Raw genomic sequence first — 11163 nt, 5'->3', positions numbered from 1 at the left:
TCGTGTCCTATTATTTCACGTAGGACTTATATATCTACTTGTTCAATTTTATATAAGTTTAAGTGTCTACTTATGCATGCCCGAAGTTGGAGGGCGTAAATGTGAAATGAGACCAAGTTAAATGACACATTTATGTATTATGCCTATCAAATATATCAAAATGACATTTGATCTTGTAACCATAAACATGCCACGTAGAAAGCCAAAATTAAAGTGTTGCCAAAAACAGAAAGGAGTGATTCTTTTTTAAACAGACTACAATGAAAAATAGATCCTTCTTTTTTAAACGAAGGAAATATATTATTAACATTTGTTTTTTTGTTCTTTTTTCCAGGAGGGTAGTAGGAGAGAGTGTTGTGATGTTGTTTACAAGGCAGAAATGAATGTTACAGAAATCAAACTTAGAGATTGCATGTTGGATGAAATAATTCCATGATTTTAATTTGTATTTTGATATTCCATGATTGACAAGACTATGGAAGATTTTTTTTCATTTATTATGGGTAGTTAAACCATTGATTACTTTAATGTACAATAACAACATACCCAATGTTATCTGAGAAAGTGGGTTTGAAGAGGGTAGGTGTACATAGACCTTACCGTTATCTAGTAATTTAAATACTTTAATGTGACTTATAATATCCTTTTAAACTCATTTTTTTTCAGTTATGACTTCTATTGTAAAAGAGTTGACTTAGAGTAGTTTTTTGAATGATCTTGTAAGTAGTATTCACTTTTCAGACAGAGGATATAACTGATGTTCGATTCTATTGTAAATTTTTTGAGGTGGAGTGGCTTTTGTGTAGTTTCTATAATATACATTTTATTTCAAGACAACCAAGGATTTCATGTACATTTCACATAATAAAGTTATATACTTTGATCTTGTACTCCAAATCATCATTTGTTTTGAGACAGAAGTAATAACCAATATAGCCACAAGCCCAGTGTTTTTTTTTTTTATCTAGTTTTCTTAAAAATCTGAGTATAACTACGCATTTGTATTTGACAATGTGAATTGTTGTATAATTAGGCATGCGATAGTGGAGGAATTGTGTGGACTGGGAGCCATTTTGCATACGTGTGCCCGGAATGAAGATGAGCTTGGAACATGTTTAAGGAGCTGGAAAGGTGAGGGCTTTACAGTGTCTGGTTCCTTGTGTGATGTGTCTTCTCAAATTGATCGCCAAAAGTTAATGGAGGTTGTTTCGTCTACATTCAATGGGAAGCTCGACATTCTTGTAGGTATCTTTCTTTTTGATTGTTTATTCTCGTAGGTATCTTATTAGCTTAAGCACTTCTTAGAAGCTTTATATTTCAATGATATCTCTTTGTGGAGGACTTGGAGGCCAAGGAAAAGTTTTTCCTTTAAAATTATGACTGACTTGAGCCGAATGGATATCATATAATTGACCTCAACCAGTTGGAACAAATAGATGATTTATGGAAAGTTTTTTTATCTTCCACAAAATGATTCTGTCTCATAAGATGTTTCTGGAAAGCTTATAAATAATTATTAGAACATCTGGCATTAGGACATCACTCAGTATCTTAGTCGTATTAGGATCAGTAGTTTAGTCGTATTAGGATTGCATTACTAATTCAACAGTTATTATTTATTTAGATTGCTTTAGTTTAGTTCGTTTAGGAGTCTTATTATTTTCCCTGTAACTCTATTTAATACCTTGCTGCCTTCATTAATAAACATACTCTTTTCAGCACACATTCAGTCTTTATATGGTATCAGGGCTCTTCACGCTCTAACGAGTACGATCAATTATTTTTTCTCCTCCTCACGTAGATCAGTAACAATGACCAAACACAATGGTAACAACAATGGCAACAATCCCAGAATTGTCAATGTTGATAACACGACGGGTACCAATATTATCATTCAATTCAATCCTACATCCCAATTACCCATCAAACTAAGCGGTGGCCACAACTTCGCCACCTGGAAAGCCCAATTTTCCATGCTTATGTATGGCTACAACCTCTTTGGCCATCTCGATGGAACCACTCCGTCCCCCGATCGCACGATTACTCTCGGCACAAATTTATCTCTTAATCCTGCCTTCCTAACTTGGTTCCGTCAGGACCAACTCATCCAGAATGCCCTCATGACTTCTGTCGAACCCACTATTGCCTCTACTGTTGCTGCCGCTGACTCGGCTAAATCAGCTTGGGATGCTTTGCATACCACTTATGCGAACAAATCTCAAGCCCGAGTCTTCAGTTTGCGTGATCAGCTTGCCAGTGTCACTAAGGACTCTCGCTCCATTACTGAATATCTTCACACTATTCGGTCCTTTTCAGATGAGTTAGCCATTGCTGGTGCTCCTGTTTCCAATCTTGAACTCATCGTCAAAATACTCAGTGGTCTAGGTCCTGAATTTCGTGAGATCTCTGCTGCCATTCGTGCACACGATACAACTATCTCCTATGAGGAACTGTTGAAAAGCTACTGGACTTTGAACTCTTCCTTCGCCACGAAGATGCTAAGAAACTACCTAGTACCATCACTGTTGCAGTTGCTACTCCCACCAAATTCAACTCCAATAATCGCAACAATCGTAGACAAACCAACAACTCTCAACAATGGCGCCAAAATTCACGTCCAAGCACTCCACCACAATGGCAGTCCAATTCCAATCCGAACGGTGTTACTCGATGTCAACTATGTAATAGAATTGGCCACACTGCCAATGTTTGCCGCTCGAAGTCTCATAATCACTTTGAAGCGAAAGCCAACTATGCCGCTGGGTTTACGGCGGACACCAGCCCCTGGATAGTTGACTCAGGAGCCACCCATCATATCACAACAGAGCCGCACAACCTACAACCATACCACGGTAACGAGGATGTCTCTATCGGTGATGGTAACAAAATTCCTATCTCTCACACTGGTTCTACTAAATTTAGTGCATCAAATAATGTTTTTAAGCTAACCCACGCTCTGTGTCCACCTTCCATTAAACGCAAGCTTCTTTCAGTTTCTAAATTCTGTCAAGACAATCTTAAGTCTATTGAATTTTTCCCTTTTAACTTTGTTGTGAAGGATCTGCAAACGCGGAAGCCATTGGTGCACGGTCGGACCAACAATGGACTGTATGAGTGGCCTGTCTGACATCCCCAAGCTCACATTATCTCCACATCCAGTCCTCTCACTACTTGGCACTAACATCTTGGACATCCTCACTCTAGAGTTCTTAGGTTTATTTTAAATAAATTCTCGCTACCGTTTCATGAGTGAGACAAAAACTTTCATTGTAATTCTTGTTTATCTAATAAAGTTCATCGGCATCCTTTTACCCAATTATCACTGTCTAGCTCTAAACCACTTCAAATTATTTTTAGTGATTTATGGGGGCCATCACCAGTCTTCTCTCTTGACAAAAAGTTGTATTATTGTATTTTTGTTGATCAATATACGAAGTACAGTTGGCTCTACACACTAACAAAGAAAAGTGAAGTTAAAGAGATCTTTCAAAAATTTCATCCTATGATGGAAAAACATTTTGACACTAAAATTTTATCATTGTATACTAATGGCGGAGGTGAGTATAAAAGTCTTGATTCATATCTTTCACTTCACGGCATTCAACACCTCTCCACCCCACCCTATACACCCCAACGAGTTGCACTTGCAGAATGACGACATCGTCATATCGTCGAAACTGCAAGAACACTCTTATATGAGGCATCCCTCCTACCCCAATTCTGGTCTTTTGCATGCCATCACACTGTCTACCTCATCAATTGTCTTCCAACCTCTCACCTAGATAATCAATCCCCATTCCAAAGATTACTTGGAAAATCACCTGATTATAACTCCCTACAGATTTTTGGTTGTTTATGCTATCCATGGCTTAAACCATACTCCAAAAATAAACTTGAATCAAAATATACCCCATGTGTCTATCTTGGTTTCTCATTATCCCATCACTGTCACCAGTGTTTTGACCCAATTTCTGCAAAGGTGTACTTGTCCCGAGATGTGCGATTTGTTGAGGATGTATTTCCATTTAAGACATTGTTCACCAATACTACCATTAAATCAGCTCACCTAGAATGGGCAAAATCAACAATGCCAAGTTCGTCGAACCCCACACCCACACTTCCCATAGTTACTGATCTGCCAACTCCATTAGAAATAACAGCAAGCACAATTCCAGCTTTCCCATCACCGTCTGCTTCATCTCCAGCCCAGTCCGACGACAACTCAAACTCACAGTCCTTATCCGACAATGCATCAGCAGCGGACGGAACATATTCACCTCTTACAACTCCTCCCTCTCCAGGTAAATTTTTATCTTCCTTATCTTCAATAATTCCCAATAGCACACATTCAGTCTTTATAATAACTACTCTTTTACCACCAAGAAATCCTAGAGGCCGAATGGTGTGCGGTTCGAATTTCTTTGGATAATTGTTCCAGATTAGCACCAGAGTATGTATGACTGTTGTCGGTGCATATTGAACTCATATAGCTACATTAGATTGATAATTGGGTTAATCTGCAAGAGATGCAGCTGAATTATTTTTCAGTGTTGAACCTAGAAAAAATTTGGCAAACTGGCATTTCTCCAGCTGCCTATAAGAAAAAACTAAATGAGTAGGAGATTTTGTGGTATTGGGATATGTTACAGAATCAATTTACAACTGCATAATATTGTATATATGGTAGTCTAGCTGATTTGTAGGGATTTGATTATTTAGTTACCATAGTTAGTTAGTACTCTTTATGTATTTATATCACTGTAATCATTGAGCAATAAACAAGTTATTCTCTCCAAACCCTATCAAATATCATGATATCAGAGCTTTGTCGAATTAGAAAGTGTAGTATGTCGAACTTCATGGCTGGTCGTCGCTGGAATTAGCCAGACGACCTGATTTGGTGTCGCCTTGAAATTCTCAGCCTACTTATGGTAGTCTTCTGGATATTGGACCAAGTTTTGAAGAATTAGCATCAACAACCAGGTTCTGTGATTTCTTTTGGTCATATTTGAGTTTGAATTTCTTTGTCTACCGCTTTGATCTGTTTTGAGCTGCAACACTGTTTGAATTTTGTTGCTATTGTTCGAGTTTTATTCTCCATTGTTCAATTAGTTTCACATCTGGATCATTTAGGTATTTCATATTTTATTTTTGGACCATCTCCAGAACAACTGCGTGTTTCAGTCTATTTGAGTTTGAACCCTTTGGCTGAGAGTTGGCGGCTTCACTGTTAAGACCTTTATATGTGAGTGGAGCTCTTTTTGAGTTGATTCAAACAATCTGACTTGTTGGCGTGGACAGAATTGTTGGGATAACATTTTGGTGCAAAGCTTTGGCAGTTTCTTTAGTATTCTGATTGGAGAGCTTTGGCAAGTTCTCTATTATTCTAATTTGATATAGTGAGTTGGGGAAATGACTGCTTCAAGTTCATTATATGATAAAAAGGTTTCGGTTTCGACGGACGAATTTTCTAAAATCTCTCAATATCATAAATCAGTGAAGGAACCCACTTCAGTTAATGCTTTTACGGAGTCGTGTCTTATCGTGTCGTCAAATAAATGGGTGATTGATTCAGGTGCAACAAATCACATGACAGGTAATTCTAATGTATTTTCTAGCTTTCAATCACACAAAGCACCCTCTCCAGTTACTGTAGCTGATGGATCAACTTGCAACAGCGTTGGATATGGGTTTGTTAAACCAACCACATCTATTACCCTGTCATCTGTATTAAGTCTACCGAAGTTGGCCTTTAATTTGATTTTTGTTAGCAAAGTTACCAGAGACCTTAATTGCTATATATCTTTCTTTCCCGATCATTGCTTGTTTCGTGATCTTACAACAAATCAGGTTATTGGTAAATGGCATGTATCTGATGATCTTTATATCCTTGATAAATGGGAGCCTCAGTCTGTAGCCTGCTCAAGTGTCGTGTCTCCGTTTGAATCACATTGTCGATTAGGCTATCCCTCTCTACCTCTGTTAAAGAAGCTTTGTCCTCAATTTCAGAATATTTCTTCATTGGAATGCGAGTCATGTCGATTTGCAAAACATCATCACAACTCAGTAGGTCCAAAGGTTATAAGCGGGTTGAGTCGGCTTTTGAGTTAGTTCATTCTGACGTTTGGGGACCATGTCCAGTCATTTCCAAAACGGGACATAGGTATTTTGTCACTTTTGTGGATGATTTCTCTCGGATGACTTGGATTTATTTTATGAAGAGTCGCTCTGAAGTGTTTACTCACTTTTGTGCCTTCTTTGCTGAAGTTAAAACCCAATTCAATGCTTCGGTTCGCACTCTAAGAAGTGACAATGCTAAAGAATATATGTCAGAGTTGTTTCAATCATATTTGAGACAACATGGTATTCTCCACCAGTCTTCATGTGTTGATACACCCTCTTAAAATGGAGTTGCTGAGAGGAAGAATAGACATCTACTTGAGACAGCTCGGACACTTTTATTCCAGATGAAGGTTCCTAAACGATTTTGAGCAGATGCAGTCTCTACAGCCTGCTTTCTGATTAATCGCATGCCATCTACTATGCTTGTTGGTAATACACCTTATAGTGATCTTTTTCCTAATAAATCACTATTTCCAGTGGAACCGAAGGTGTTTGGAAGCACATGTAATGTTCGAGATATTCGACCATCTGTTACCAAGTTAGATCCTAAGACATTGAAATGTGTTTTTCTAGGTTATTCTCGCCTTCAGAAAGGGTATCGGTGTTATTCTACTAAACTTGGCAAATATCTTGTGTCAACTGATGTGGTATTTTCAGAGACTACACCATTTTTCTATGCACCTCCTAATTCTATAAGTCAGGGGGAGGAAGATGAGTGGTTAGTCTATCAAGTCACTCATGTTTTGACAAAACAATCTGATGTTGTTCCTCCAGCTCTCAGTCCTTCTGTTGATCACCACCCAACTATTGTACCTTCAGTACCTGATCCATCTGTGGTAGCAAGACCACCAATTGTTCAAGTCTATTCAAGGAGGCGAGAGACTGATGATACTTGTCATACACCTGTTCGGTCACCTGATCCTTCAGAAAATCTCAACCTTCCTATTGCTCTTCGCAAAGGTACACACTTGCAAATCCACATATTCTATTGCTAATTTTGTTTGCTATGACCGCTTATCCTCCACGTCTAGATCTTTGATTGCTTCTCTAGACTCCATCTCTGTACCCAAAACAGTGAAGGAGACTTTGAACCATCCAGGATGGTCTAATGCAATGTTAGATGAAATACTTGCCTTAGAGGAAAATCACACATGGGATTTGGTGGATTTACCAAAGGGAAAGAAACTAGTGGGGTGTAAGTGGGTCTTCACATTTAAAGTTAATACAGATGGTTCTGTAGCAAGACTTAAGACTAGACTTGTGGCTAAAGGGTATGCACAGATATATGGGGTAGATTATTCATACACCTTCTCTCCAATTGCTAAACTCACTTCTGCTCGGTTGTTCATTTCTGTTGTTGCTTCTGAGAATTGGCCTTTGCATCAGTTAGATATCAAGAATGCATTCCTTCATGGTGATCTTCAGGAGGAAGTTTATATGGAGAAACCACCGGGTTTTATTGCTCAATGGGAGTATGCGAAAGTTTGTCATTTGAAGAAGTCTTTGTATGGCTTGAAGCAAAGTCCACGAGCTTGGTTTGGCAAGTTTAGTGAGGTAGTTCAAGATTTTGGGTTTAAAATGAGCAAATGTGATCACTCAGTCTTCTATCGGCAATCAACATTTGGCTCTATTCTCCTTGTTGTATATGTTGATGACATTGTCATCACAGGAAGTGATTATGCGGGGATTTCTTCCCTTAAGTCTTTCTTACATACCAGATTTCAAATGAAAGATTTGGGTCCGTTAAGATACTTTTTGGGAGTAGAAGTAAATAGAAACAAGAGGGGAATTTTTCTGTCTCAGAGAAAGTATGTTCTTGACCTACTTGCTGACACTGGAAAGTTGGGAGCCAAACCTTGTAGTACTCCAACGATTCCCAACGTGCATCTTATAACAGATGATAGTGATCGTTTTGATGATCCAGAGAAATATAGAAGGTTAGTTGGGAAGTTAAACTACCTTACTGTGACTCGTCCGGATATTGCTTTTGCAGTAAGTGTTGTTAGCCAGTTTATGTCCACGCCTACGATTAAACATTGGGAAGCTTTGGAACAGATTTTGTGTTACTTGAAAGGAGCCCCTGGACTTGGCATATTGTATAGAAATCAAGGTCATACTCGTGTTGAGTGTTTTACAGATGCTGACTATGCTGGATCCGAAATTGATAGGAGATCGACTATAGGCTATTGTGTGTTTGTTGGAGGGAACTTAGTTTCATAGAGAAGTAAGAAGCAAAGTGTTGTATCTCGATCTAGTGCAGAATCCGAGTACAGAGCAATGTCANTCTAATTTGATCATTGCCTTGAAGTTTCCAAAAACTTTTTCAGGAAGTGAGCCACTGAATTCATTACGAGAAAGATCAAAAATTCGCAACTTGGGAAAGCAAAACTTAGTCTGACACATACTTATAGGTCCATGGAACTTGTTCGACTTTAATACAAGGACTGCAGCTCTTGAAGAGTTTCGAGGCAAGCTGGATATGTGTCATTTATAGCATTGTTCCCCACATCAAAGACTTCTAGACCATTACACTTGAGCAACGACACAGGAACAGATCCTTTAAATCGATTACCATTTACTCTCTATGCAATTATCCGTTTTATTAAGTGGAAAATTACGCAAATCATTGTTAATTTCAGGACTAATCATCTATGTAATCCACATTTTGCTATCTAACCATCCATGTTGCAACTCAATCACTATATTCAATAACTTGATGAGTTTCAAAGGTCATGACATTACACAAGATGATACTCCTACCAATATTAGCCATCTAGTATTTGGAATAACAAGTTCATCTAGAACATGGAAGAACAAAATATCCTATGTTGAATCCTGGTGGAAACCAAACATAACACGTGGATTCGTGTTCCCCGAGAACTTCCCAAAAGATCATCAATTGCTTCCATGGCCTTACTCTTCTTGTCCTCCTTTCAAAGTCTCAGAAGACACCTCGAGATACAAAATGTACGATAAACATCCGATTCAACAAACCATATGAATGGCTCGCATTGTAGACGAGACATTCAAGATGGAGAACAAGAATGCTAGATGGTACATTATGGCTGCTGATGACACAATTATTTTCATAGATAATTTGGTTGAGGTTATACATGACGTCTGGTTAACTAATCATTCATAATGTTGGACCTGGCAAGTGGCACCTCAGTGTTAAAATAAATATCTTTGAACGTATGATGCATCTAGCTTCATTGGCTGGATTGCATGCACTAATAGATGAACTAATTGGCTTTCTTTCATTGCTCAGTAGATAAACAACACAGGGACCAATATTCGCAAAGCTATGGTGGATTTTACAGCTGACGAGTTTTCCAGCCTCATGGCAAAAAATTTGAATCTGTTTTCCATCTGTGTCAGCTGGCCTATACCCTTCTGAAAGCACCCGGGGCTGGAAGTGTTGTGTTCACTTCCTCTGTCTCAGGTTTTGTCTCATTGAAATCAATGTCTTTACAAGGAGCAACAAAAGGTATGGTCTTCCTTTTTTTTCCAAGACTTTATGGTTGATAGAGAGAAACGATGATGAAATGTCATCATCTTTTCCACTTGAATGTTGTCCACAGGAGCAATTAATCAACTTACAAAATATTTGGCATGCGAGTGGGCTAAAGACAACATCAGGAGTAATGCTGTTGCTCCTTGGTACATCAAAACATCCATGGTGGAGCAAGGAATTCCTCCATACTTTCTTCTCTTCAGTAATCCATGGTTATCTTTGATAAACTGCGTATTTTAGGTATTCTCTGAGGTTGTCTTTGGTCTCTAGTACATGCATCCTATTTTGTCTAAGATACCAGCATCATTAGAGTGTTGTATTTTTGTTATTTTCCTTTTTGTTGAGGTTCATATTTAAGAGTATTTATATGCTTTTATATCCCAATGCTTATGCTTTTTCATGCAAATCCCTGACGCTGCTGCAAATGGGGAGAAAAGGAAACAAAACTGAGAACCGAAAGAGTGCTTTTTTTCTTAAAAAAATCAGTTTAGCTTAACAAAGAAAGTAGGTTCTTGGGGGTGGAGAAATGGTCCACTAAGTTCTGAAATACAGGTGCTGTATTATATAAGAATTATATAAGGGGAACAGGTAGTAGGATTCGACAGTTGGTTTGAATCTATGATTGGAAAACTTCCTTTTAGTGATCTTAATCCGCATACAAAATTCTGGAACTATGGACCTAGCTGAACTGGAGAGCCCCGGATTCCCACGGGTATCACAGAATTACGCTAGGTACCATATGAATATAGTGGTTTGAATGAAGATAAAAAGAAATTGTCTTTTAGATTGTTTGAACTTCTGGGAGGAAAAAGGGAACTCACTGGTTTTGGCTGAAAAGTCGATGAGACTATTGCAGCACACTGCCCACCTTATCCTACTTCCCTTATAAGAAAGAAAAGAAATGGTAGTCATGGAAAGAATATGCTCATGACTAGTGGAGTGCAGACCAGACGAGAGATGTCTAGTCTGGATTGCTGTCATTCTGTGATGGTCTCGTGCTTTGTGTGCCACTTCTCCCCTGCTGTTGCTGTCACAGTTACTATGAACTGCAAACTCAATTGTCAAGTCATGGTATAGACAGAAGAAGGGAGAGGAGCAGTGATAGGTGAACTCTCTAGTCATTTGTTCAAGCTGAACTCTAAGGCCACGAAGTGAAGCTGAGCCACTGCTAACATGTGAATGGAGAGAGCCACTCAATGGTTGCCGAGGCAAGAGGAATATGATAGCAGACAGAGGCAGAGTTTGTGTATGTCACACAGGAAATTGGCAGAGGAAGTTGACCTAGGCTTTCGCTAGAGAGGGACACCAGTCGGTTAGTTTGAACTTGATGAAGTGGGGTCAAAGTGGATGTAAAAAGCTCAAGCAAAGTCAAGAACACGACTCTTTGCTGGTAGCAAAGACAAGAACAATTTACTTTGCATCATCATGTCAAAATTTGTAGCTGCATCAAATATTCATTTTTTAAAAAGAAAATTCCAAACGTCAACCAAACAAAACAGATGGATCAAGTTGATGTTACAACAAAA

At 38.6% G+C, this 11163-nt stretch overlaps 1 pseudogene; it reads left to right on the top strand.

Annotated features, from left to right (window-relative positions):
* The first annotated feature begins 334 nt into the window (after positions 1-334).
* Positions 335-10008, top strand: LOC125851917 (tropinone reductase homolog At2g29260, chloroplastic-like; annotated as a pseudogene).
* The last annotated feature ends 1155 nt before the right edge of the window (positions 10009-11163 follow it).

Source organism: Solanum stenotomum, unplaced genomic scaffold (assembly GCF_019186545.1).
Source record: "Solanum stenotomum isolate F172 unplaced genomic scaffold, ASM1918654v1 scaffold30580, whole genome shotgun sequence".
Lineage (NCBI taxonomy): Eukaryota > Viridiplantae > Streptophyta > Magnoliopsida > Solanales > Solanaceae > Solanum > Solanum stenotomum.
Note: the sequence above shows the minus strand (reverse complement) of the source record. Positions and strands in the feature narration are given on the sequence as shown.